Source organism: Neopelma chrysocephalum, unplaced genomic scaffold (genome assembly GCF_003984885.1).
Source record: "Neopelma chrysocephalum unplaced genomic scaffold, ASM398488v2 Primary Assembly neopelma1_105, whole genome shotgun sequence".
Taxonomy (NCBI): Eukaryota; Metazoa; Chordata; class Aves; order Passeriformes; family Pipridae; genus Neopelma; species Neopelma chrysocephalum.
Genome location: NW_020897769.1, coordinates 2,048,258 through 2,075,903, shown reverse-complemented (window position 1 = coordinate 2,075,903; position 27,646 = coordinate 2,048,258). Strand labels below are relative to the sequence as shown.

At 42.5% G+C, this 27,646-nt stretch overlaps 1 long non-coding RNA gene across 1 annotated transcript in view; it reads right to left on the bottom strand.

Annotated features, from left to right (window-relative positions):
- The window catches only part of LOC113973743, an 80,685-nt gene that overhangs the window by 51,801 nt on the left and 1,238 nt on the right, over positions 1 to 27,646 (bottom strand). Inside the window, exon 2 of the long non-coding RNA XR_003536335.1 lies at positions 21,116 to 21,254. This is a non-coding gene — a long non-coding RNA (uncharacterized LOC113973743). The remainder of the gene's footprint in view (positions 1 to 21,115; positions 21,255 to 27,646) is intronic.

Sequence of the window (27,646 nt, the reverse complement as noted above, 5' to 3'; positions counted from 1 at the left end):
CCAGCAGACAAAGCACTGCAAAGTGCAGTGCAGCAACCCGAGAACGGAACTCAGAATCCTGAGCTTTTAACTGCAACTACTATTCTGATAGACACCAATTCTTTCATTTTCCCATCTATATTTTCTTATCCATAAAAAGCCTCCTGTCTCAGAGCAGGGTTGAGTGAGCGCCTGAAAATTAAAAATGGGAAGTTTTGTAAACACGAAGATGTTAATTGTTATGAAGTTGTGTGGAGGCACCACGCAGTGCTGGTGGTGTTCTGTAACACACAGCTCAGCCTGGTCAGAACTATCATAAAACTGCCTTCAAGACTGAAATAAAACAAGAATGTTTGTGATGCATCTTACCTGTCAATTCATAACATGGTACTTAATCACTACCTCTCCAAAAAAAAGCATGAAATGCAGGATGAAATGCATGGTAAGTAAGAATGGGAGATGTATGAAGCTGAATTCATGGCCCGAAATTCCAACTGAAGACAAACTTTTTCCAAAACTTCCCATCAGGTTTATGTGTTTCTATCACTGCTGTAAATGTAATTATCTTTCTTTTCTTCCACTTCTTCCCTGCCATCCTTGTGAGCTTCAGGAAAATCTGAGTCAGAACAGGATGTGTGCCAGTCCTGGGCACCAAGCACAGCTACCAAAAGGTCTCTGCCCATACACTGCATACATGGAACTGTTTAACAAAAGGATACATTTCACTCCTTTTTCATTTGTAGTAGGACAGGAGAATGCAAATATAACAACTAATGTAAAATTCACCAAGAAATACTCAACAAAACGCTGTTTCACAGAAGAGCTGGTTACTTCCCATGTGATTCCCAAACTGGTGAGAGGGCTTTGGAGCACCAGGTCTCTGAAGCAGATTAACTGAAGTGCCACTGGGAAGCATCTTCCTGGTCTCCAAGCTGTCAGTGCCCACACAAGGAGAAGCACATGGGACCTCAGAGCTCCTGTTCCCCCGTGCTCTGCTGTTGCACCACACGAGGAGGAGGAGGTACAGCTTGAAGCAAACATTTGCTCTCACTAAGGTATCAGGCCTACATGCCGCCAATGCCTAAATTTTCTGATTTAAGAACATAAAATTTAAGCTTTGACTGTTAAGCTAGAGCCAAATCCGGTTCCAAAGATACGCCAGACCTATAGCAGCTTCTCCCAGGGCCAGGAATTAGTAACTCTAGTAGAAAGCTAGGGACATCTAGAATTTCCCCATATACATATTTCATTTTACATACAGTGAATCATCCTAGAAAAACGCTTTCCAAACACTGAGACTGGATATGTGGTGTTTGGATAATGCAGGATTTGAACATAATGGAATAAGAGAAATAAAATGAATTATTACAGGCTGACCCAGAACAGTTTCAGAAAAAACCCCCAACAAACAAACAACAACAACAACAAAAAACAAAATAAAACAAAACAAAAACAAAAACACACCCCCAAAACAAACTCCTTAGTACATTAGAGGGAACTCTTTCCCTTGTATTGAACATTAAGCAGAAATAGTCAGGTAGGTGAATAAACCAGATGTTTAAAAATAAAGGCACAGCAGTTTCCCTCCTGCAGGGTTACAGTGATCAGATCTGTTGACTGCAGGCAGCAGATAAAAGCTGGGAGGAATCAGCAGCACAGAACCAGGCAATGAATTTTCCCTGGTTCTCACTGTTCTGCATCACTGGGATTCCAGAGATTAGTTAGAATCTAATGACATCTGAACAGGATTGACCTCCAAATGTTTGCAACTATTAAGATACCAGTTACTGCAAACATATGGATCAGCCCAGCTTCAGAATCCACCCAAGCCTGGAATAATTTAATATTTAATCCTGTTAATTCCAGCCTTCACAGTGACAATACAAAAACCTTGTACACACGCTGAACAAGAAAGAGAGGCAGAAATTTATCTCTTAAAATAAAACACCAGTGATTAATAAATCACATGTTTATATCTCTTTGGAGCAATACTTCTAATACAAAGCAATTCCAGCCAGAGCATTCCATGCCAAATCAAATACTCATATGAAAAGACAATTTCTGCCAGTTCTTATGTCCAAAAAAGCTTTAAAAATTGGAAAAATGAAAGCATTTGCCCATTTTCCATGAAAACCCAGAGTGCTGGGCACCAGGAAACATAATGTTCCCCCTGATCTCCAGTAACAGAGGTGAATTCCAGAGTTATGAGAAGCAAACTGATGCATTCCACTGTGTGGAAAAACAAAAAAAACCACAAACAAACAAATCCCAAATAAACAAAAAAAAGGCAACTCCTTTTGATACTGTAGAAAACCTCCCTACAAGATTTCTGCACTGTGTGGGAATTCAGACTTCTTTCCCCCCTTTGGTACTCATGAATCCACACATTGCCATACAGGATAAGAGCAGCAGTCTATACACATCTGGGGAGACATTCCCAAATAACTCTTGATTTTGGAGAATTGGAAAGAGATGCAAACACTTCCTTATTTTTTTGTTTGGTTTTGTTTGTTTGTTTGTTTTTTAACTAACCAGGGAAAGTAATTTTCCTGAAAAAGCACCTCTCAATGCAATGGTTCTCAGACAACCTTCACCAGTAATGGAAATCCAAGATATTTGGATAAAAATATGATAATAAAATAACAAAAAGTTGGATTTGAACAACTTGGAGGCCTTTACCAATCTGAATGAATGATTCTGTGATTTCAAAGCTGCCTTTGCTCTCAAAAGATGAATCCACCATGACTTCACATAACATGGCCCCAGCTCCAGCCCATTCTTTACCTGCTGGCTTGTCCCTGCTTCTCAGTGTTTTTCTCCACCTATAGTTCCTCCACTACGGCAACTTTGAGTTTATAATCTCTGTGTTGATATCAAAAGCAGATCTCATGCTCAAAAACTAAATCCTAGGTTGAACACCCAACCAGTGAGGGTCATGTTCCTCACAAAACCATCTGGTTGAGACAAACCAGGACCTTTTAGACCAAACAACTTTGAACAGAGGACATGGCAAAATATCCCTCTGAGAAATATTAGAAGTTTAGAATAAAATTTAGAATATTAGAATAAAATTTAAAAATGTTTCCTTGCCTGACTAATTTCAAATTCTCTAGGAAAAAAAATCCACCATGCCATAAGTTCCAGTGCATGAAGCACAAGCCATATTGTGTCAGTTCTGGCAAAATCGGCAGGAAATGCCAACAAAAAGTTTTGATGGAAATGTTGTTTAACAGAATTACTGAGAAAACAGTGATGAGAACTCTCTAACAGCATTGAGCAAGGAGGCCAAGGAGAGTTAAGAAAATGCTGTTGCTTCCTCTCCATTGTGAGCCTTTAGAAGCTGCTACGGCAGAAAAGTCAGGGGCTGTGCTGAAATCTTCACAGGTAAAGACAACCAGCAAGAAAGGCAGCATTTCAGCTCTGATGGGGAACTAACCAGCTGGAAATGACACCTGCAAGGGGAAGGCCTTTCTTCCTCCCACTGCTGCCAGCTACTGAGATGATCTTTCCTTGGAACTGTTGTCACCACCCCCGGGACCTTGCTTTTCAGTGGTATCACATTTCACATGTGAAAGCAGTGTTATCATTTCCCCACATGCATAATTTTGTGCAACATTTATATACCCTGAATTACATCAGTCATTTAATTGCTAATTCAGTCTCGAAGTCATCAGTGCCATCGTTCTGTTATTTCTCTCATGCCACATTCCTATGGCACATCATCCTGGGACATAGGCTTGACATTTTAAGGACAGGGTTTGCCTGGAGTGATTATATTTTTAGAAAGATGTTATAATGAATTCTTCCAGAGAAAGAAAATATGATTACAGGAGGATATTCAAATCCACTTGCTACTAGAAAAACATATTGTGCTACGAATTTCCAAGAGTTCTCCGAGGTTCATTGCTCTGTTTCAAAAGCAGGTCAGCTGCAACTCCCCTTCCCACTGAGCACACACATCTTTTTTATTCTGTAGAACATGGCTAAAATAGTTGTACAGGAAACCAGCAGAAAGGTTTGAATCCCTCTATCCTACCCCCTGAGGCAGCCAAAGGAGCCTCGTAACCAAACCCAAATGGTGCAGCTCCCCGGGGCTGGAATGCCCATTTCACCTCCCATGGGACCCTAGCCACAAAACTAGAGATTCAGTCACTCCACCTTCACACAATTCAGGGAATTTTCAGGTTTTATGCAAAATGGAGCAGCTTCAACAGGTCAGAAACCTTTCTCTTGCTTTTCCCATACTCTGTGTATAAGAGGGAGAAACAGATGCTTTTCCTGTTTTACTCACAAGGAAGAAAACTAACAAAGCAGGTTGTCCAGGTTATGTCTTATGAGCATTCCCTCAGCACAGCTAGAGGACAAAAAAAAGAATCCTGGAACACCATTTATTCTCAAGTTGCCAAAAATGAATTTTTAAATACTGGTACATCTGAATTCGATGCAGCTCCTTGGTTTCACAGGACACAACCTGTAGTCAAGCAATGGAACACTTTGCTACAAGACATTGTCTATGCTGAAAGTTTACAGAGGTTCAAGGGAAGATCAGACAAGATAATGGAAGAAATTCAGCAGGTTTAAAAGTCCAGCCTGTCTGCAGCAGTTCTTGAACCTCGAATTCTTGGGAGAAAGTTTGGGAAAGCATCCCTAAAAAAATATTTTAATGTTTTTCCCGAGGCACTTGCTTTTCACTGGATAAAATGAGGTCCTGTGCTGCAAGACCTCACACCTTATCTAGAGTAATTAGTTCCTGTGTCAGCACCAAGAAAGACAAATAATGTAGAGACTCCTGTGCCAGCCTGTGCTAATTCCATCCATGAGCAGGCAATGCAGCCTGGAAGATGCTTTGGGATTCAGGTCCTGCAGCTGACTGGCTGGACCAACCTGCTCTATCAGGCTGGACAGTTCTCTGCTGGGGATTACACAAAGGCCCTGGAATGTCTAGGTTGCTTTCCCAACTGTATTCCAACAGTTACGTGTTTTACAGGACAAGCCAGTTCATTTCTTCATGCCTAGCTTTCCCCACTGGGACAGGCTTTTACCTTTAAAGCAGTCACATGTTAAAATAAAAGAAACTGCAACCATAACACATAATCCTTTTTCTGCAGCTATGAAAGCAGATGGATGTCTTTTCTCCCTGTGTTATTCTGGATTCTTCTTTAACAGCTCTGAAAATTTAAAGCCACTTGGTAGCATCTGTGCCTTGACTGCACACCTGTGCTTGAGCTGAAGTGGGGAAAAGTTCAAAAAGGATTATATTTTAGGTGCCAGAAGACCTCATTTATTTGAGAAATATCTCATGGATTTAAACCTTGACTGGTTTGTGCTTTGCTCAGATTAGAAGGACAAAGCATTTTCTGGAGTGCACGGGGCCCTTGCTGCTCAGAGCACAGCAAGAGTTTCCATGGGTCTCTGTTGATCCTGGACCTGCACTTGCAGAGCTCTATTGATTCAGGACAAAAATAGGTCTTTGGCTGGGCATTGTGGCTTTCCATGGATCTCTGCCCCTCAGCAGGCCAAAGCAAACTGCACTAACAGTGAAAACACACCCTTCTGGGGAAACAGAGACCACCAAGCCTGGTAATATCTGTGGCTGCAGGGACCACAAAGGGAAGTGCAGTTAGGGAGTACTCTCAGGATAGCATCTCTGACTACCTCCTTGTCAACTCCTTCCTTTGAATCCAAGAAAATAAGAAAGCTGTGTGGGGGGAAACACAAAGAAGAACATGGAAAGCTGCAGAAGTTCAGACCAGGACAAGCTAAGCAGGTCACCAGCGACTCTTTGCACAGCAGGGCACCACTTCCCTGCTGCTGATCCCTCACCTCAGGCAGCCCTGCAAGGACACACGTTGTGAGCACCCTCCAGAGTTAAGCAGTCTAAGGTATGATATCTCCCCCATGCTTTAATCTTATTACACTAGGGCTACTTGCCATGCCCTAGCACTGGCTTTACACCATTGGCTTTAGCTTAAATCTCTTCCCAGAGCAGCTCATCTTGCTCCCACTCCTCTTTGTCAATGCAATGCCCTGCAGTTCCTCCTCTGACTCAGTGCTCAGCCAAAGCCTGACACGGTTCTAAGGATGCTGTGATGTTAAAGGTGTTACCATTTAAATTAAAAATAACCCCCAAGCCTTCTGCAGGTCATTATTACTGACCCCATGGCATTCCCTGCTCCATCCACCCTTTCACCTCCACCCTCACCAGTAAGGTCTGAAATCTGCAACATTCTCTCAAATCACAACACACAGAAGCTGAGCAAAACTCCTGGCACTTTTTATTAGGAGTGGGATTATAGACGTAAAACCTGGCAACATTTCCATTTAGGTAACTATTTTCCCTTGAGTGGTATTTTTGATCCTTGTACTTAATCATTGTGGAGATTTCCTGAGTGTTCAACTGCTGGCACAAAGTGCTGTGGGATTTTTCAGCATTAAACAGGCTGGGTGAGACACAATTCCCTTCTAACCCCCTTGTATCCTTATTAAACCATCAAACTGAAGCAATGAATATCTAAGTTTAGCTGCTCTCAAAATCCTTCTCTAGAAGACATTAGTCACACTTAGGTGCCCTCTCTATAATATCCATGGGCACTTCTATTCTCTCTGGTAGTGATAATGTCACCTGCAAGAGTGAAGTGAAAAGGATTCCCCAACAAGAACACAATCTCTTTAATAGATTGCAGTGTTCCAGAAGTGGAAAAACATAATCATTTTTCCTCAAAAAAATCCCCAACATCTAACCAAGAGCAAGTTTCAGTACATATATGACAACTTTCAACAGAAAGTTGTGTAATCCAAAACTCACCATTTCCATGCCTCCCATGAAAATCTTTTAGCATACCAGTTGAATTCAGAAAGAGAAAGAAAGGTGGTTAAATATTTCTCATCATGAAATTTTAACCAAGTAAGAGTCTTGAGTTTGGGCGAAGATGAAGAAAGTAAAGTAGGACAGAATGCATAGTATGAACTGCCAAGAAAATTGGATGGGCTTTCCATTCCTTGTAAACAGAAATCACAGAATGGTTTGGGTTGAAAGGGACCTTAAAGATCATCTTGTTTCAACTCCACTGCCCTTCAACACCTTCCACCACATCAGGTCGCTCAGAGCTTCATCCAACCCGGCCTTGAACAATTCCAAGGACGGGGAGTCCACAGCCTCTCTAGGCAACAATTAACCAATTCCAGCCTACAAAGAATCCTGCAAGGTTATAATACTTCTCATTATACAAAGAGGAGCCCAGGCCAAACCCCAGTGTTCCAAGCCCTCTACCGAGGAAGGTTGGTTGACACCCAAACCCAGCTCCCAAGCTGAGCATGTTCCAAGGGCCCCCTTCCTGCATCACTGAGCTCTGGGTGCCTGATCAGGCTGTTCAGTGTCACCAAGGTCACCAGCACGTGGAGCTCTGTATCTCAGACTTCGGCTGTTCTACACACCTAAGTTTCAGCCAGAGCTCAGTTTCCATTGTCCACTGAAAAATACCCCGAGGGCAAATATAAAAGAAAAATAACGGCCCAAAACCAACCAAACAACAAAAAAATATGTACTTGGGCAACATTCTCAGGGGGTTGCTGAGCTGGAATGTTAGTCAAGCTGACCACCTGCTACAATTAAAGTTTCTTCTGAGCTGGCTGCCCTACATAGAGGAGTTTGATACACTTTTGCTCTGGCTCTGGTGAGATTCTGGGGGGTGGGTGTGTCCCAAGTAAATCTGAAAGTGAAAGAGTCACTTTCAAAATTGTTTGCCTTGTAAAACGTCCCAAACTCCTGTCACAGAGGACTCCATCATCATCTCTGGCCTGATTGAACCAACAACCGGGACAACAGGAACAAAGACAGACCTGTGCCAAAGGAGTTATCATCCAAGTACTTTAATTCCTACTTCGTATTTGTGGGAAGTGATTCACTTGTAATCAGTAAGTTAACACAAAGGGGGGCTCAGCCAAGCACAGGGCTTAATTCACAAGTGCTTGTAAGGTACAGAGAGATCCTGCAATAGGGAATTTCTAAGGACAAGAGGTTAAAGGAAGAGCTTTAAGACCGTCGAAATGCAACACTTGCCATTTGCTTCCACACAGAACAACTTGGGAAACAGTCCCTGAGCCAGAGCTGCAATGGCTCACATACTGTAGTTTCTTCAAAAGCCTTTAGGGCCTTAAAAACCCCATTGTGATTATTTTGCATGACTGGAGAAATTCCACACCAGGAAAACTTTCTGCTCGCCTGGCTGAGGTGAGCGAGGCTCCTCTTTGATGGAGCTGAGGACCAGTTCTTCTTAAGGAAAGGCTTTTACTTTGTTATTCAAAACTGCAGTAAAGACTATTTTAAAAAGTTCTAAGTTCATTGAAATCACTATTGTCACGGTGGCATCACATCCTGATACAGATCCAAACTGACACCTCTGATTATCTGACTCCAGCTGCTTATGTCTAACCATTAAATTATATTTAGTCATTCACTTCCCCCTCTAAATAAAAGGCAGCAAGCAGTGTATACAAATTCTAACTGTCAAACTCACATCAACCTGTGGTGTGCCCTGGGTTTAAAAACTTTACTTTTAAAAAAAGTAATCAAGTAAGTATATTCCTTTCCTTTTTTTCCCAGTTCAGTAGGGTTCTTACATGGAGCTCACAAATGGAAGAACCCAAAGAGTGAAAGAATTTGCAAAACTTGGAAACCCAGATTATATTGAAACGTCAGGAGATTCCTCTAGTTTGGATTAGCACCTGAACTCCCAGATGTTTATTTTAATTGAAGCATGATGGATTTATTCTTTTTTCCTCACATTGTTTTTGCCTCAGTACATGTATCCCAATCTCCTAATTTTCAAACAATGAGGTAAAGAATCAGATCCTTTAAGTTCAACCTGTTGTGACTTCTTGTATCTATATATAATATAGATATTATATGTTCTCCTTGCAACTCCAGTCCAGGGTTTCACACTAATTTACTCAAATCATGTCAAGTTTAGGGGGAAATGGTTTCACCGTCCCCTTCCTCAGCATTTGGAGCCAGCAGAAGGCTCACTCACCATGAACGAAGCACTTTCAGAACTTGCAATGAGCTTTTCGGAGGAAGCCCTTGGAGCAGAGGGTGCCAGGGAGCCGTGGAGGCTGCAGGCAATCCCTGGTTACTGAAGCACTAGATGGCACCCGAGCATTCAGCTCTTGTGCAGCCCTTTTCTCACCCACATTTGAAAACAACACAAGGACCTGAGTTTCAGTCAGGTCAAGAATTGGGATTTTTAATTCTTTACGTGGGAATGTGTCTTAGAAAACGCCACCTCATATGGAAGTGCTACATTATAAATAAAATAATTAAATAACTGTTCTGTTCTACAGAAACAAATAGTAGTTATTGTAAATTAAAAAAAAAAAATAGAAGTGAGCAAGCAGTCTCATTTACTGCAAGCACTTTAAAAACAGGGGAAATACTGTGTTGACATGTTTCTTTACTTTGTGCCACTAACCAGTCAAAAAACCAGTTGTGATTAATTTCTGACAATCCACCTGAGTGCCTCTGCAAACCCCGGACAAATCAGCAGAGCTGATGGCACACGAAGATTTAGTTGTCCTGAAACAACAAGGTCTTTGTGTGTTTTGCCAAACAAATTGGCATGCACCTATTTGCAGAGCTGCTGGGCTGCAGGAGGCACTGCTATCTCCAGACAGCACCCTGGTATGGAAATCCAGGCTCTGAGCAATTCAATGATACGGTGAAAACCCCCAGGAAATCTGTGTCAGAGCAAGGAAGTGAAGCCATGGCAGGTCAGTGACTTGCCCAGGAGGTACTTGCTCAAAGCACATGCCAAACTGGAAGCAGACAAATTCCATCCAGGACTTGTCCAGAGCAACTAAGGATTTGAAAAAAGGTGTCTGGTCAGGAGGTGGATCATGGCATCCTGCACAGAACTCTCTCATACAACCAATATTCTCTTCTTCTGATACAATGACAAAACAGGATGTTCTATCCTGTCTCTGAATTATTGCCACAAAACTGCATAATGGCATAGAAAGAGCAATACCAAGATATGAGCATGTATTGGGTACATTTAGGTACATTCTAAGTCACTGAAAGAATAAAGGATCACAGCAAACAAACACAGAAAGCTATTTTATGGTGGGATTATGAAAAGCAAGACCAGTAGGTAAGGATGGCTTAGGAAGCAGAGAAATTGGAAGAGAAGAAAAGGTTATACAAGCAATAACAAATGTGTTATGGTTTTATTTAAAATAATAGAAAGCAGAGAGATCTAGGACTTGTTAAAGTTTAAATCCAACAACTGAAACTGATTTCACAAACCCACGTAAGTTACACCAGGGTACATGAGGTCAGAATTGGACCCAAAGAACCCAATCTCTCACCAGATCAACAAGTTAGCAGGTGGTCAAGACAGTCCAGCTGGGGAACGGGCTCAAATTTTCAGTGAGCTAATACACACTAATCTTTCACTTCTGCAGACCTGGATTCAAAACCTCAGATCATGAACTAAAATTAGTCTGCTGGTTTCATTCTAGTCCCCACTTGTGTGCAGCACAAAACCACCATAAAAAGTGTCATGACTGGCAATCTCTGAGACAGGCCCAGGGACAGCAGGAAATGCTGTAAGTTAGGACTGAAGCACATGGGCACAGCTGTGTTTGGAATTTTATACTCTCTGCCCACACTAGGCTTGCCAAAGCCAAATGTTTTTTTCTCCTTGATTTCTGCAAGTGCCACATTCACTCTGAAAAAATAAAAAGGGAGAAAGGAAAGAAAAAAAAATACAGAATGAATCATTGCAGTCACTGATTCACGCTGTACATCTGTGGTAAAGGCAGTGATGTTGCATGGGATATAAATTTGCACAGGGTTTGTTTACAATAACTAGTTGTGGGTTTGGTTATTTGATTGTTTTGTTTGGTTTGGCTTTTTTTCCTTTTAACATAGGACGTAGCTTCTTTTTGTCCCATAGTAACAGTCACACTGCTAAACTGGGTCTATAACTTTTGACCTGGACTAAGTCAAAACACTGTAAAATCTGAAGATTCTCCCCCTCAAGTGACTGTCCCAGCTTAGCTGACTAATGACCCAACCTGGAAACAGGCTTCAATTTGTTAACATAAAATATTCATAGTTACCCATGACAGTTCACTGTACAAACTCCAGCCACATCAAACAAAGCTAATGAGCCACATGTCAATAAGGAAAAAACCACATCCAGCTCCCAAGTCCAATATAACACCTTGCATTCACACAGGCTCCCACATTCAAGAGTTAGAATGTAAAGGAAGGGCTCCTGAACTATGGTGTGTCCTTTAAAACCTCTTACTCTTGAGACAGGGTTCTTTGCAAGTTAAGTTTCTCCCATGAATCATGACACTTCCAACCAAAACAGGGAGCGAAAAAGAAGCTCCACAGGAACATATGAGGCTCATACACACACAGAGCAGCCCTGGGCAGCTCTGATATCTTTAAGAGAACAATAAGGCAACACGTAAGACTGACTTAAAAGGAAATAAGAAGGAATTGAGTGATACAGGAGCATGATGAATTGTTCTGTTTGACAATTCTGAGCCATAAACCACATGACTTCATCACATCACAGCATTCATGAGACGAGCTGACTGGAATTACCCAAAGCAGGTCCACCACTGCTGCCAGCAAAAATGCAAACCCCAGATAACAGCAGCAGTTGCTGTTAATCCCAGGAAACACTTTTTCCCCTTTTGCCAAAGCAGCCCTTCTCCCCAAGAGCAATTCTCACTCCGAGGCCAAGGTGGTGCTCAAATATAGTGAGTAGGAACCACCTTTCTTAGAAGTTACCTGCTCCCACTCTACCCCTTTCCACACGTTCCAGAGGGGGAAGAACCACAACCATTTCCTCCATAGAGGAGGACTGTGACTTTCATACAAAGGAGCTCATGCAGCTACTAACGTGAAAATGAGCACAGTCAAAACTAGCAGATTAAAAATTCCATGTTCCACGAATTCACCAGCTTACCTATGGAGCACATTTTCTAAAAAAGGCCCATGTTCCTCACCCAGACTGTACTTTGAGAATAGCTTCTCTTTAAGAAGGTTTCTGTTAACTTCTAGATGGACATGACAACCTATCCAACTGTGCTTTGAGTCCTCACTCGCATTTTTTTGGTCCTTACATCACTAGATTTTACTTCAGTTTCAAAGATCCCAGAAAAAGGTGTTCAAACGAATGCACCAATAAGAAATCTGGAATTTCTCTTCCATTAGTTTATGAATACACTGACCAGCCCTTACTAATGGGGTGGACTTCACTGGCTGTTGTTTAGGCCTTGTAGGCTCAGTGCCTCTAGAAACTCCCTCCCGAGGGAGGGGAAAGCCCAAGGTGGATGCCCAGGGCTGCAGAGCAGGAAGAGACAAGTTCTATTTCTGTAGCTACAAAACTCAAGGAATAAGTAACAAATACAACCTGAAACCAGCCACGGAATTGAGATGTTTATACTGTGCATTTGCAACCTGCTCCCTCGGTTCCTGCTACTCACAGAAAACCTGGAAATCAAAGGATGCTCTCTGTGAACAGGTTGGGTGGGGGAACGCGATCTTCTGTGGCCCTGTTGTTCTCAGAAATGCTTCCAAGTGAAAAGTCAAGAGATTTTTTGATTCATCTGAAAATAAAACTTGCGATGACAAAAATGGACAAGCCCCTGCTGGACGGTTCCAGTTTTATTTCAGGTTCCCAGTTGTCAATGATGCTGTATTGATGTAAAAGCAATAAAGCCTCCAAGAACAGAGGCCAAGAAGTCCAGCTGATATCCTAATTAGACAACACAACAAAAATCCCACAGAGCTCTTTAGAAAAAGCCCTGAACACAGAACACAGCGAAAGTGGAAAACCAGAGATCTATATTTTTAAAAATATTTTTAGTTTATAAGGCAGGAAACCCCTCCTGGTAGCAGCTCCCTCCTGAACCACCTCAGGGCACAGCAGCTTCAGCTGAGCAGCCTTTGGCTAATTCCCACCACTCCACCTCAAGTGCTTACACAGGTGGGAGCTGCCAAACCTGGGCTTTGCCGGCAGCTGCGGCAGGAAAAAAAAAATATCCTCAGACTACAGAGCAAAAGCAAAGTAAGGAAGAAAGGAAAAAATCAATTGACTTCTGCTACCAAGTAAAAACTTTACAGCTGTTTTTAAAAGGTACTGAGCTACAGATTTGCTTTTCTATCACACCAGTTATTAGGCACTCCTGGCTTTCCTAAGCATTTTCTGCTCCAACCATTTGGGTAATACAAAAGGAACACAGAGCTAGCACAATATGTTTAATTAGAAATGCTGTTTGCTAAGCATTCAGAGGAAGTTACAGAATTGTGTGTTTCACCATAATGATATTTAATCTAATGAAATTTTTCTTAAAATAGGATTTGTTTCCCTTACATGACATAAACATGTTGTTCATGCTAATTACAGCTGATTCACATAATAGCACAGCTCCCATAAAATTAAAGCACAGATACATGAACAAGTTAGCACAGGGTACATCACCTGTGCTGTGGTAACACCACGTAAATGTTTTCATCCCATGGTAAATTAAAAGTAGCTGATCCTTACTCAAAGACCTGCTGAAAGAATCCCTGCTCCTTTGCCAGACAGTCCTCTGGCTTTGAACAGATGTGGGCAGAGGCTACATGAGACCAAGTCCTGGAAGGAACTACAAACCAAGATACTGCCATTAAGCAAGAAGCAAACACCAACCCTGCTTAAAACACAATTTTGCCTCCTCTTTCTGGGTTCTTTCTTAGAAACCACCTACTCAAAATGCTTAGCAAAGCAACCTGATGTTAATCCAACATTGGAGTGGTTAAAAGACATTTCAGAAAACTCTGGTCTGACAGTGCTTTAACTCACATTGTTCCTTCACAAACCTCTTTACACGTGGAGAACATTGCCCTGGCAGCTCATGGTGACCTTTGGTCCACAGGACTTGCTGCTCTAATGGCAAGAGACACGGACAGAGTTTGAAAGGAAAAGTGAAGAGCAGGTTGAGTGTGTACACAGAGGCAGGGATGGAGTTTCCAGTAGTCTCTAGGGAATTTTGACATATAATATAAAGAACTATAATGAGCAAGAGAATTATCTGAATCTTCCGAGATTACCCAATAAAACGTTTTCCCTCATCTGTGTAACATTTTGAATGATAGCAGGAGCACTTACAGGAATGAAGAATTCCTTCTGTAAGCTTGGGATTGTGTTTAATATAACTAAATACAAAGGCTCTGGAGCAAGCTATCTGATAACTCACCCAGAATGCCATTACCTACTATTGATCCAAGAACTCAGTTGAAAATGGGAAATTTGAGTTATTGCAGAATTTGAGTATTAAGTATTGAGGAATGGAAACTATTTGAACTTCCACAGCTATGATTCCAGATTTCAAAGTGTCAGATATTCCCTTTATCTTTTCTCAGAAGTGACAGCTACAGTGGCATTATGCCTTGTGTCCTACAAAACACAGCAGTTTATCAATGAAAAATACAAACCAAAAACCCAAATCATCTACAAGTCACCCCCTTGATCTGAGCCACATTATTAAAGTCTTTAGTGCCTGAAGGTGCCTGGCTTAGTCATAATAAAATACTGGTTCATTCATTCATTTTCATAGCTACACAGATTGCTTTTCGAATTCCAGAAATCCATTTTTGAAAAACAGTTCAAGCTTTGGATGGGCATGAGTGTCCAGACAGTGCCTTTATCCAATGCCAATTAGACAACTCAGATCTGGAATTTATCTTCTCGTGTGTCCTGAGGTGGGTTAGGATCAGGTATTAAAGGATAAAGTCACACAAAAGTAGTTTCCAGCTTCCATTCTCCTCATTAATGACAATTTCTTTTAACTTCTCCAAGGAATGATTATGATTCAGTAGCAAATTCTATCATTTTTTGGGGGCTACCTCCTTTTGTCTCCCTTTCCTGATCTTGCTCTGGAAGTCAAAATACAACCAAGCAACAGCACCCAGACATCTGTTCCTGGGACAGGAGGGTGACAAGATGGGAAGTTCCAGGCTGCAAGATGCTGAATGTGCCAGGAGCTCTGGGATGGCCCTGCCAGAGCAGGGAGGTGGGACCAGGGGACTCACTGTGGTCCCTTCCAACCTCAGCCATCCTGCAGTTCTGAATTAAACCTGACCAAAGCCTCCCACTTCTCTTGCTGGTACTGAGGTGTGTTGGAATTGATGACTTCACCAAATTCCATACCCAGCCTTTTCAGAGTAAATTCTGCAGCACTCTTGGACTTGTGTGACTGTCCAACCATTCCACTGAGACATGTTATAAATTTGAATCAAATACAGCAAGTCAGTTTTCTATTTGGACTTGATGAATTTGACCTCTCCCCTTTGGAAATCCTTTCCTTACCAAGAAAGCTCATTGATGTTCCATCACATTTAAGTCCTTCTCTTTCTTAACCCTTTGACACAGCTCATCTCCCTGAGAAATCTCAGAGCTCTCCTGTCTCCTGTGCTCCACTGAATTCCTTTCCTGATGCAGCTCTGTCCCCAGCTGCACTAACAGCTGAGTTTTACCATCCATCCAGATACTACAACACGCACTCTTTGGTCCTTTCTGGGACAAATTTACCCATTCTACTTCTTCTAATGAAACCTCCAAGCTTAATAATAATACTTTTTAGGAATTTTTGAGCTCCTCAAGCATCTCCTGATCATCATTTCTTCTTTGAAGCCTAAATAAGTTGGCAGACTTCGGGATCTTAGACATTTAAACGAATCAAGACAGAAAATGGTGGGTAAAGCTGAGCACCCTCAGTGCACATCCTCCCCATTAGCAAAGATCCTAGAGCTGCCTATTCCTAAACACAGCAGGAATCAAGAGAGCAGCAGCCTGCTCACCAGCTCTAGCCTCTTGCTAGTAGCCTTCATTCCCAAGCATTCCTTCCTTCTCAGTATTCCCTTTCCATCTATCAGTACACCTCTGCTCTCCCTTCTGCCACTACTCTCATCCTCTTTTTCCTCCCTTTTACCTTCGGACAGTGACCTTCTCCTGCCCATGTTTGCATTCCACACACATTTGCTTTGCCAGCCTGTGTTTGAAGTTAGGCTTCTAATGCTCAGATTCTCCCATTTGAATTCCTGAGGGAGATCTCCTGCTGGAAGCCACCCCCAGGCACTTCCCTGTGCCCCTCTGCCAGCCTTTGGGTGTGCACATGTTCACTGGCTGTGGCTCAGCCAGCTGACATTAGGCTTGTAAGATATAGGAAATCAATTATATCCCTGATCTATGAGAACAAAGGTCCCTGAGCCCTCTTCTCTCCTGGAAGCAATAGAAAGGCTGGTCAGCACCAACTTGAACACTGGCTTTTGGCCCTTCAGCATCAGCCCCCAGGAGCCAAGTCAAGCAGAGGGACTGTCTCGTGTGTGTGACACTAATGAGTGGAAACCCCCACCCCCAAGCACCCAGTCAAACTGGAGGAGCTGTGGCAGGCCCATTGCAGCAGAAAGACCAACTCCTGTGTCTCACACAGGGGTTTAACCAAAGGCCTTGCCCACCTTGGCTTTCTGACCCTCTGCACCCACCGGCATCGCCGCGTTCCAGGCTCGTACCACGAGCCACAGCTCAGGCAGAGTCCCTTGGCTGAACACACCCCCCAGAGCTGGGGCTGTCCTGAAGTGCACTGCCATGGCCCTCAGCAGCTAAAAGAACATGGCACTCCTCCCTCAGCTGCTTCGGCTGAACATCATGTCCCCAGACCTGGCCAACAGCATCCCAGCAGTGCATAGCTCCCTGAACTAGACTCAGCTTCATTCAGTGGAAAAGTTAATAACAGAGAACAAAATTCTAACAAAATTAGTATTTTTTGTGTGCTTGAGAAAGTGAGCATCTCTTTAGCTGTCAGCTCAATTATTCTGTTAGGAATTTGTTGATGTTTCCACAACTACAGCTTTCCAAAGCCCACACAAGAACAAATTACATGGGGTGAGAGAAAAAGGGGAAAAAGGTTTTGTTTTATTGAGATTAATTATAGTAGGGCTCAACAATTGGGAAATATGGAGTGTACAAGGACTGCTGCAAAGTGATAACCATTAACATGTTATTCTATAGAACTCCTAGATACTGTGAATATTTTCCAGCTGAAATCCATCCAAGTTTTCTTCTATCCATGGTTTGTCCAGGAACATTAATGATGAAAATCTAGACAGCATTACAGTGTGAACTATTAGATGTACGCTGATGATACTTGATTTTATATTGCCTTTGGCTGAGTCAGGTCATAGAATTTCAACAATCTGAGTTCTGGCCTGCATCTGCTGTTGAATTAATAAACAGTAAATCAAACTTAAGACTTTGCTACAGAGTTGAAAGTCTGTTTTGCTCCAGACCTGGTATATACCACAAGATGCAATCAAATACATTATTATCTGTCAAGCATCCAAAAATGAACTAAATGACTCATAAAAGCAATAAATAAGACATGGTCTCTGCCCCTGAAATACCTTACATTGTAAAATTAAAACAAGCCTCCCAGAAAGTTTGAATGCTGGGGAACTAAATTAGTCCTCCGATGGAAAGGGAGGACACAGGTTACACAATATGATAAAACAGTTTTTCCTTAGATGAAGGTGTGACTCCTTCCCCACCTCCAGTGTAACTGTCAGATCCAGGAGGTTGCTGCAGGACACCCCCAAGTCTGGATCTGTTCCATTTGCCAGCCAACAATCCTTGGGTATCTCCAGCAGATCAGTGCTAATCTCTCCTCTAACTACAGCTCACGTACAAATAACTCAATACAATTTCCAAAGCTATACCTTTAAAGCAAAAAAAAATCCTAGTTCTGTGCAGCAATAACCAAAAATCACCATTTCAGAGCTGGCATCCTTCTGATTTACAATAGATCCTAATAAAATGCTGGCTCAGGAAGAAGGGAAGGATCCTCCTACATCCCGGCCTGACTGACAGCAGCTGCTCCTGAGATCTTTTGCAGAAGGCAGAGTGTATTTCCAGAACACATCTAAACACCCAAACACAGCTGCACATATACAGGACCGTACACACATGTAAAGAAAAATATTAAATAATTACAGAAATCTCCATTATACTTACTGCTTATGTTTTGCAGTAAAGTACTAAACTGACTATATTTCAAATATACACAGATTTAGTTTTCATTAGAAAGCTCTAGTAGGCATAACATAAAAACACTTTCACATTTTGTTAATGAAGACCTGCTAAAATTAATGACATTGAAAACTGTAGGTATTTGGACAATACCAGGCACAAAGCTTCAAACTTCTGGTGGATTATGATAACCAAGGAGTCCTACAGGGACAGTGCAAACTGACCCTGCTGGTGGTGACTTTTCTTTTATAAAATTAGACCTTCAGCACATGACAAGTAAATTGAATATTAAATGGCTCACAGTACCAATGAAGAGTATCAATAACTACTCTGAAACAGAATCAAATAAAATTATGAAGTCTGAAACTCTCTCTACTGCCAAACCATTTTTACATGTATAGATATTTTTAAACATGGTTTAAAGTTTTCTGAGAATAACTCCTCACATTGTTGTCTTACCCCCATTGTTCAAACCCTGCCACAGACCTCCTCTGCCATAACCTGCCTGAAGTCTTTCCTCGTGGCAAAATCTGATGTCCCCACATACCTCTCACTGTTATGCAGGTGTGCCTACAATGAAGTTGCTATTTTTTGTGATTCCAGAGCCAAAGAGTCAGTATAATCTGCCTACAGATACAGACCTTCCACAATATTGTTTTCTTTTCTTGAGAACACACTTTTTACACTGAGAAGTGTCCACCGAGATTAGATCCAATATATTCATTTTGTTAACAGCAATAAGACCTCATAAAACTTCAGAAGCTTTACTGGATTTCCTTTCTAGACATTAATCAAACAGATTTCTCTTAGTGAATGCAGAAATCCCTGAATCATTAAGTACCAAATCAATACTTTCATGCTACAGACAAGAGTAAGAAACGAACCTGATTAGAAGACACTGAAATCTTGATTAACATTGTTTTAATATATACCTGGAAACAAAAATTTTACACAGACTATTGCCATGGTATTTGTCACTAGAAGTAAAACTTATAAGTATATAGGGGAAATATATGCAGCAGTTTTCCTTTCAGATGCAATAATCATAAGGCCAGTCTAACTTATCCCAAATGACAGGTTATTCCATGAGCAATGCACAAAATGTCTCCAGAATCAGGCCTTAAGTGTCCTCTGCTACCAGCTGTATTCTCTACACTTTTAAGTGCCTATTTTACATGACTAGGCTCAGAGGTCCCAAATTAATAGGATAAAGAAGATGGCATCATAAAAGCAGCCACAAAATGGAACAAATACAAATATTCCCTACGTTAGCACAAGTGACCCGCATTTATTAGTCCTTTAATAGGACAATCCTTAAACCCCCAAAGACAAGTCAATTCATGCTCCCTCTTGGATGACTTACACAGAACCCCATCACTTTACTATTTAACGTTCTAAATACAGTAAAGCTCGTTACAGTTCACCAGAAGGTTGCATCTTAAGTCAGTGTGGTTCAGAGCTGAGACCTGCTTTCACTCAGGAGAAAGCAAATACACACTGAACTTATGTGCTCTGATGTCCTCCAGAGTGAGCAGCAGCAGCACGTGGGGAGCAACAGCAAGGGACTGTCACCCACAAGGGACTGTCACCTCCGAAGGGACTGTCACTCACAAGGGACTGTCACCTCCCAAGGGACTGTCACCTCCCAAGGGACTGTCACTCACAAGGAACTGTCACCTCACAAGGGACTGTCACCGTCCAAGGGACTGTCACCTCCCAAGGAACTGTCACCTCCCAGGGGACTGTCACCTTCCAAGGGACTGTCACCTCCCAAGAGATCGCCACCTCCCAAAGGACTGTCACCTCCCAAGGGACTGTCACTCGCAAGGGACTGTCACCTCCCAAGGAACTGTCACCTCCCAAGGAACTATCACCTCACAAGGGACTGTCACTCACAAGGGACTGTCACCTTCCAAGGGACTGTCACCTCCCAAGGAACTGTCACCTCCCAGGGGACTGTCACCTTCCAAGGGACTGTCACCTCCCAAGGAACTGTCACCTCCCAAGGAACTGTCACCTCCCAGGGGACTGTTACCTCACAAGGGACTGTCACCTCCCAAAGGACTGTCCCCACGGTGGGGGGTGGGGAGGCCCTCCCTGCCTTCCCAAAGCTCTGCTTCCCGTGGGCTCATCCCCCAGAAGCCAGGAGAGGGGAACACTGGGCAGGAGCACCGAGCAGAGCCTCAGCCCAGGGACAAACCCCGCAGGAGCAGCGTGCAGGGGGTGTCAGACCCGGAGCTGCCCGGGTGTGTTTGGCCAGCAGAGCAAACCTCTGGGTGCCACGGGGAGGAGTGGGCACAGTTTATTACCAGCTAACGAGGTGTAAGAAGCTCAGATCTCGGCTGGCTGGAGTTGAGAGCAACACTAAGTGCCCATGGACTCTGCCTGCCTTGAGGAATCAGTTCCTGCTGTAAAATAACAGCCTTTAGCACATTCTGTAGAATGACATCACCCGAAGTGGGCTGCCAAAAATGTTACTTTCACATTTCTTCAACAAGATTTCCTTTCACCACTCTTGATTTTTTTTTTTAGTTAGTCAATCGTTCAAAAAAATGAAAGTTCTAAGTATTTCCAGGCCTATAGATGAGCTTCTAACACAAGCGACTATGCCTTTTAAAAATGTTGTGTTTAAATGTACCTTTTTTTCCTGATTCTTTCTAGGAGATTTATATTTACAACCACGCTGAGCTACAATAATACAAGTTACTGCAATTACCATCCTGAACTGACTTTTTTCCCTTTTGATTTATCCCTATTCCACTGAAGAATACTCTGTTTTATGGCAGTATGTCTGTTTGTTTAGTGAGCTGTAGGCAACCCACTGGAAATACTGAACATGAACAGTGAGATGTCAGTCAAACAAGAACATTTTTGCATTTTCAAGGAAGCTGTTTAAAGCTCACTGGGTGACAGGTTCCAGCAATGCATTCCACTCCTCCAGATAGCACAAACAAGCAACAAAAAGTCACTTAGTTGCAGAAATCATGGTTCTTTCACTGAAATATTTAAGATAAGCTCTTCCCCTTTTCAGTTCTGATGGTTTTGCATTTTACCTTGGCAGAACCCACAGCTGGAGGACACAGAAGTTTTCGTTCAGGGCTCATTAGTCTCAGGTGTTTTCCATCATTAAGTTTGATCAAGTCAACATCCAGTTTCTCAGGGCAGAAATTGTCTTCATTACTAAGTTTGAGCCTAAATAAGATAATTCAGTGTTACCTAATGATGGAAAGCCTGGGATCATTTCCCTTCAGGGGAAAAAAAAAAAAAGAATAAATTTCAGGGTGTTCAAACTGGGAGTATAAGTTAAGAGCTATACAAGCAACTCAATGCTATTTCTTTGACTTACAAGAATACTTTATGTTCATCTTTTGTAGCTCCTGTTACTAATCAAATGAATAGAAATACTACTGCAATTCAGATACTTTTTTTTTTTTGACAGGATCTGAACTAGTCTTAGTCCTAAATTTGAAGCACTTTGTATGGCACAAAAAAAAAGGCATCTTTCAGAGAAAGATGCAATGTTATCAAGGGAGAGACAAGATAGCTGAATGCAACTTTCTAACATTTTAATCCAATGTTACAATGTCTTAAACATCAGCAAAATTGTCATAATTCTAATAAATATTTACATAGTGTACATGTGGGCAATATGTTTTAATGACAGACCTTTGAAGGAAAAAATATTCTTTAGTTATTTTTCTCAGTGCTTCTGCTATTACTTTTTTAATATAGATTGATAACATTATGAAAAAGTGGAGCAGATCACGAGTGCAGGTGTTTTGATTTGCTTCTAAAGTAATATCTAATATTCTCCAGGAACATGTTGCAATGCTCATGTGAGAAATATTAAAAGTTCCTTTTTTAGTTATTTATTGTTAAAGAGCCCATGCAACAGTAAATTTAGAACCCACCAAATTGTCATCTATGACCCCATTTTAATGTAAACCTTGAGAAACTTCCACAGTTACTTTGGGTTATGAATAAATGAAGGAGAACAAGATTTTAAGGGTCTAATTTCATGAGTTGCAGCTCTTCCTTCTGCATGTCATCCAATTACAAATACTTTGGGGCTGCTTTCTGTTGCCTGTCCTCAGATGACTGATAAAAGGCTGATACCATCAAAGTCATTCTGTTTTCTTAGGACAAGGAAAAAAAAAAAGAAGCACAAATTCACATCATAGTCAAATCCAGTGATCCCAGGGTGGCTCAGTGAAGTGAATGGAGTCTCACACAGGCATAAAATGAACTGTTACTTGTTACTCCAGGCATCAGAGCATCCATCAAAATTGTGTTTATACAATGAAAGGTATTTTTAAAATACAGAGGGAAAAAACCAAACCAACACATGGACAGAGAAAGGGAGATTTCATTCAGTTCTGTATATGATATAATATTTAGTAGAATCACAATTACTTCTGAAGTTCAAACAACGTCCTTGCACTTCCAGTGGTACTTGCAGATTGAAATCCCGGTTTTGAAAAGCACATCACGGCAAGGTGAGCTGAAAGACAAACTGCACAACCCCCCATTTTGTGCCATTAACTGCAGAAAACAGGAACTTTTCCCCCCAGTGCTTGCGGGGCTGCCATAAGACCCGCAGTGCTCGGGTTACACATAATCCCCCAGCTGCGAGGAGACAATTAGCACCACAATCTCCAGCAAAGCTTTCAGCTCTCAACAGGTGCCTCACCATTGTGCTCAGGTTTAAATCAAAATCTGGCAGAGGGAATGTCCCACCCCCTGTCACCCCTCCCCTTTGAAACAACTCTCATTACAGCCCCCATCAGAGCGGCTCCACTCTCCTTTTCTCCGAAAAGACCAAACATGACTTTCACCCCTTTGTTCGAGTGCTTTTTCCCCCTTTATCTGCCTTCATCAGTCTGACTGAGAGATCTGAAGGCAGGAAGTGCAATTTATTTGTTGTGTATTATGAGTCTACTACTTCTCTCCTGGCTGGTGAAAACGGGAGCAAATCCTTTGAGAGCCATATAATTACATTGACAAAAATGAGAAAGTCTTTCCCTTTTTCTGGGCAGTTTTAGAAGTGGTAGTCCAGAAAAAAAATGCACAAATACATCAGTCCAACATTAATATTGTATCTGCATTGAGATGTGAATTATAGATCTGAATTTTTAGGTCATGCATTATAAAGTTTCCTTCCCAATCAAAAATCATATTCTTTAGATTAAAATTTGTTTCTGTCCTTCAGAATATGTTCACAAGGCAGAAATGGCAAAGTATCTTTTACAATTCCAACTTCTACAGTAAGTATAAACACTGTTTGAATACTTCTCAAAATTTTTCTTTTCTTCAAGTGTAGAGTCATGCTCTACCCAGAAGAAATATTTATTGTGAAGAGTTCCCCCCTTAGTAGTCAGTCAAGATTTTCTGATCCAGTAACAAATACTTTTTGGCCAAATAAGCAATTTGGGTGACTGCCTAGTGAATTAATCATTTATAATGAATAAAAAGAAAATGGTTGAGAGATACCAAAAGATGCAGTAAAACACGATGACACTTAAAAGAATAAAAAAACTTGACGTTGAACTGACTTATTTCCATATGGAGACAGGACTGATAATAAAAACCAGATATGTCTTTGGTGCAATTCAGTTTATAAACTCAAGTTTCCAGAACACAATGAGAAAACAGCAAGTAGATGAATCCTGCACAATGTCCAGTTGGTTTTCTACTCTGCATCTCGTGGAGTCCTTTTGCCATTACCTTTCTGGGCCATGCTCATGGCTGCTTCTCCCAGTTCTGTGCTGCCTCCTGGTTTCCCTCCACCTCGTGTGGGCAGGTCCCAGTGGCTCCCACCCTGCCCTAGCAATCAGTTCCCAGGGAACTCAGCCAGTGTCCTAAAAAACCTGCTAGTGCTTGCTAAGCCTTTCCTACCAGTTTTTATTAGTGTTTTTCCCCCCTCAATCTAAATTTAGTAACAATCAATTCTTAATTATGCATCTCTTTCCCCCTTGGATCTGCAGCCTCCCCTGGATGAGAAGTGTTGAATGCCATAGGAGGGAGTGCCACAAAAATACCACACCTTAACCTGCAACTGAAGCCATGCACTCCCTGTCCCAGCAGCCATCATCTCATGGCCAGAACATGGAAATAGATCCCAGTTGTGTTGCAATTTCCTGCCATTCCTTTGGGATGGTGACAGGAAATAATTCTCCTCCTGCACTGAAGCTGGCAGCCAAAGAATGGTACTCTCCAAGTCAGCACCCTGGGAGCACAGCCTTACCCAAAGCCTAAAGACTGTTTGGGACAGCAGATTTAGAAAAGAGGTGCAGATGAGACAAATTGGTCTGAGAATGTTAAAAAAAAGGCAAGAACAGAGAAGAAAAATCAATGGCCCTGGCGGTTTGCCAGTGGCAGGGAAAAGCTCTGTATTGAAATAAGTATATTCCTGTGACTGCAGCAGGTCTAGTTTTCACAGCTCTGTCTGGTAGAATTCATTATCTACAGCTCTACTAAGTAGCAGAATTAAAACTTTTCTTATCAAAACTCAAAACAAAAATTCAAAGTCTCAAATTTTCAAAGATCAAAGTTGACTCCAACAAAAATGGCAAAACCACTGCAACCCAAACAGCATATTCTCTAATTGCCTTCATGCAACTACCATCACTTGCAGGAGGAAAGCCTGGAAACAACAGGAGTGATCCTGGACTTTTCATATCTTTTTTAAAGCTTGTGAATTCATTGAAACCTATCTCCTCCCATAACATCCTTATGTTTCCACAAAACAGCAAATCCATACTGAAACAAAAATCTTCACCTAAATGTTTCCAACCCACTTTCCCAGAGAGGTTTCCTGGATGACAAAGAGATTGCCCTGCCTACTTACTTCATTAGGCAGGTGACCAGCAGAACACACAAAGCCAAAAAGGACGGGATTTTGACTCCCAGCCACCCTGGATTTCAGGCCAGTTACAAAGATAAGTGGACAACTTGAAGTCATCAGTATGTTATATGTTTCACTGGAAAATATGTGTCTTTTTTAGGGATTCACACTGATTGTAGAAAACACCCTAAGCAGGAAGACAAATTTCACTATGTTGAATTATTTTGTTATCAGCAGTTTAGCATTCACTGGGAGCCTTAAGTATAAGCCAAGATTTAATTGTTATAGCTTTTCAATAATTATAATAAAGAGACAAGACCCTTATCCAAATTATTTACAATCTAAACAAGACTGAAGTAGCAAGGAAACACCAGACAATACTGATGACTATAAACATAAGTAATCTCAGGAAACCAGAAGCCTACTGCAGATAGGCAATCTATATTGTAGATTTTTGTGCATGTGAAAACAAAGCCCAGTTTATTTTGAGGTGCTTCTAAGGAGCTTCTCCAAAATGTGAAGGACATGAAAGTGAGAACATACAGGTACTTTATCTGGAAATTCATTGAACACATGATAGAGTCATGTCTTGGCTCTAAAAGAGGGGCAAAAAATTAGGGAAAAGACATTAGAAATAAAGACACCAGAAGGCAAAAGAAATCAGGAAGCACCTATACCGAGAAAGAGGTGGACAAAGGAGAAAAGGAAGTTTAATGGGTGAACTGGAAGTGGTGCAAGGATTGCTGGACTGGAGATGGGCAACGTTTACAGAGCTTCAGCTTTTTTGCTGAGGAGAGAACAGAGGTGATGGGTACACCCAGTGTGGGATAGTTCTGAAGTCAGAGAACATATGCTTTGAGTTTAATCCAACTGCAGAGTTCTGGCAAACAGGCTGCATTTATAGTGGCAAATACATCAACTTCAATTTTTTAGCAGCTGTGCTGCCCTTTAATTTCTCATACCCTGAAGTGCTGTACACTTGTACCCCTCTCCCTCACCTCCAGAAAGCACATCCCTTAGAACAGCCCAGCCTTTCTGTCTGAGGCCAGCTAACAGCTCCTGCCCACTGGAATTTTCTTTGAGATATACTGTTATTTTCCACTTGTTCTGCCCATTTTCTTCTTAATCAAATACACATTGAAGTGTCTTCCTAAGAAGGCTGAGCCATACCAGCAGGAACTACGACTCTCTAGTTCAGCTGGCAAGCTTCTCCCTAGGAATTCCAAGTTATCCCGGATCCAGAGAACCTCCTTTCACAATTCAAGCTGCTTCTCCCAGACCCACCAGCTCTCCTAGCTCTGCTCCAACATCTCCAAGCACTTCAGCATGAACTGTACCCAGTGCATCAGAGCTGACTGAAACCAGCAACAGCACAAGCCCATCACTCACTGCACTTTTCTCCCAGCCTCAGCTGAGGGTTTTGCTCACACACCTCAGGTCATGCTCAGCTCTCTCCAGCCAAGCCAAGCTGCCAGGCCTCCTCCCAGAGAGCAGCAGGAGGCAAGAGCTACACCTCTCCCCACAAACCCAGTCAGGCTCATTGACACCAGGGGTTGTACCTTCCCTCCCAATCATGGCACACGCTTTCTTAAAGCAACAAACCTTTTAATGTGGGAGCACAGGACCAGGGCCTAGAAGGTAAAGGGATGATGGCAGTCAGTGCTGGCACAGTCCCCTCGAAGCCAAAGGGAAGAACGGGATGGTGCAACAGTGCTGTAAAAAAGGAGAAAGCATTAATTTTACACTTGGGTGTTTTTTTCTTCCCCTGGCAGCTGATAGACAGGAGGAGCTGTACGGAGGGCAAGGGTGCACAGGGAGAGAGACCCTTCATTTTAAGGCCACTGGAGGAATGAGAGGGACATTTGCCTGAGGCAGCAAATACAGAGGAGGGTAAACACTGCTCCCCTAATGCCCCTTGCTGTAGGGCCTCTCTGTCTGCTCACCCTCGTCACTGCCTGTGCTGCAGCAGCTTGGGAGGAACATCCCACAAGCGATGGGAAGGGACAATAATCCAGAGCCTGGGCTCACCACCATTCCCTCAAATGAGGTGAGAGGCAACACTGCCTGCTTCCTGCTCCTCAGGTTCCATTTTACAGATGCCACCAGCTAACACCTTGCTGAGGCAAAGCTCTTCTGTGAGCACGAACTGGCTGCTGCTGCAGGAGGCGTTTCCCAGGGCCGGCCCTTGTACAAATGCATTTATTCTCTCTCTCATACAGTGTGCACACACTGCAGGACACCTGGACATCACACCTGCCCAAAGCTGTTACCTGCAGGCCTGGTTATTTGTTGGTTGGTTTGTTCTTACAACTGCTGAGCCTACAGAAACCCCACGGACACGACTGGGTTCAGGGGCTCAGAGCACGTGAAACTTGGCAGCTCCTCATCAGTTAAAAGCAGATGTCCCCAGCACTGTCCCCAGCACTGTCCCCAGCACTGCCAGGGATGTCTTTGGGAGCACAGAGCCATCTCACCTGAGGCACCTCTTGGGAATGCCCCACGTTTGTGCCCACTCCAGCACATGGAGGGAATTTGTCTGGCACAGAGGGTCGGGAATGGGCTCCGTGCAGCTCCAAGGCCGGGCCGGGGCTGCTCTCCCGGGACACAAATCCAATCTTGTTTGTTCAGAAACGGCTGCTGCCCACTGTCGCCAAGAGAACCCGGCTCCCTGCAACCTGCAAGCTCTAATTATTTATTAAGGTACTTTTTGGCTCCTCTCAAGCTTTATATTTTGTTTTCA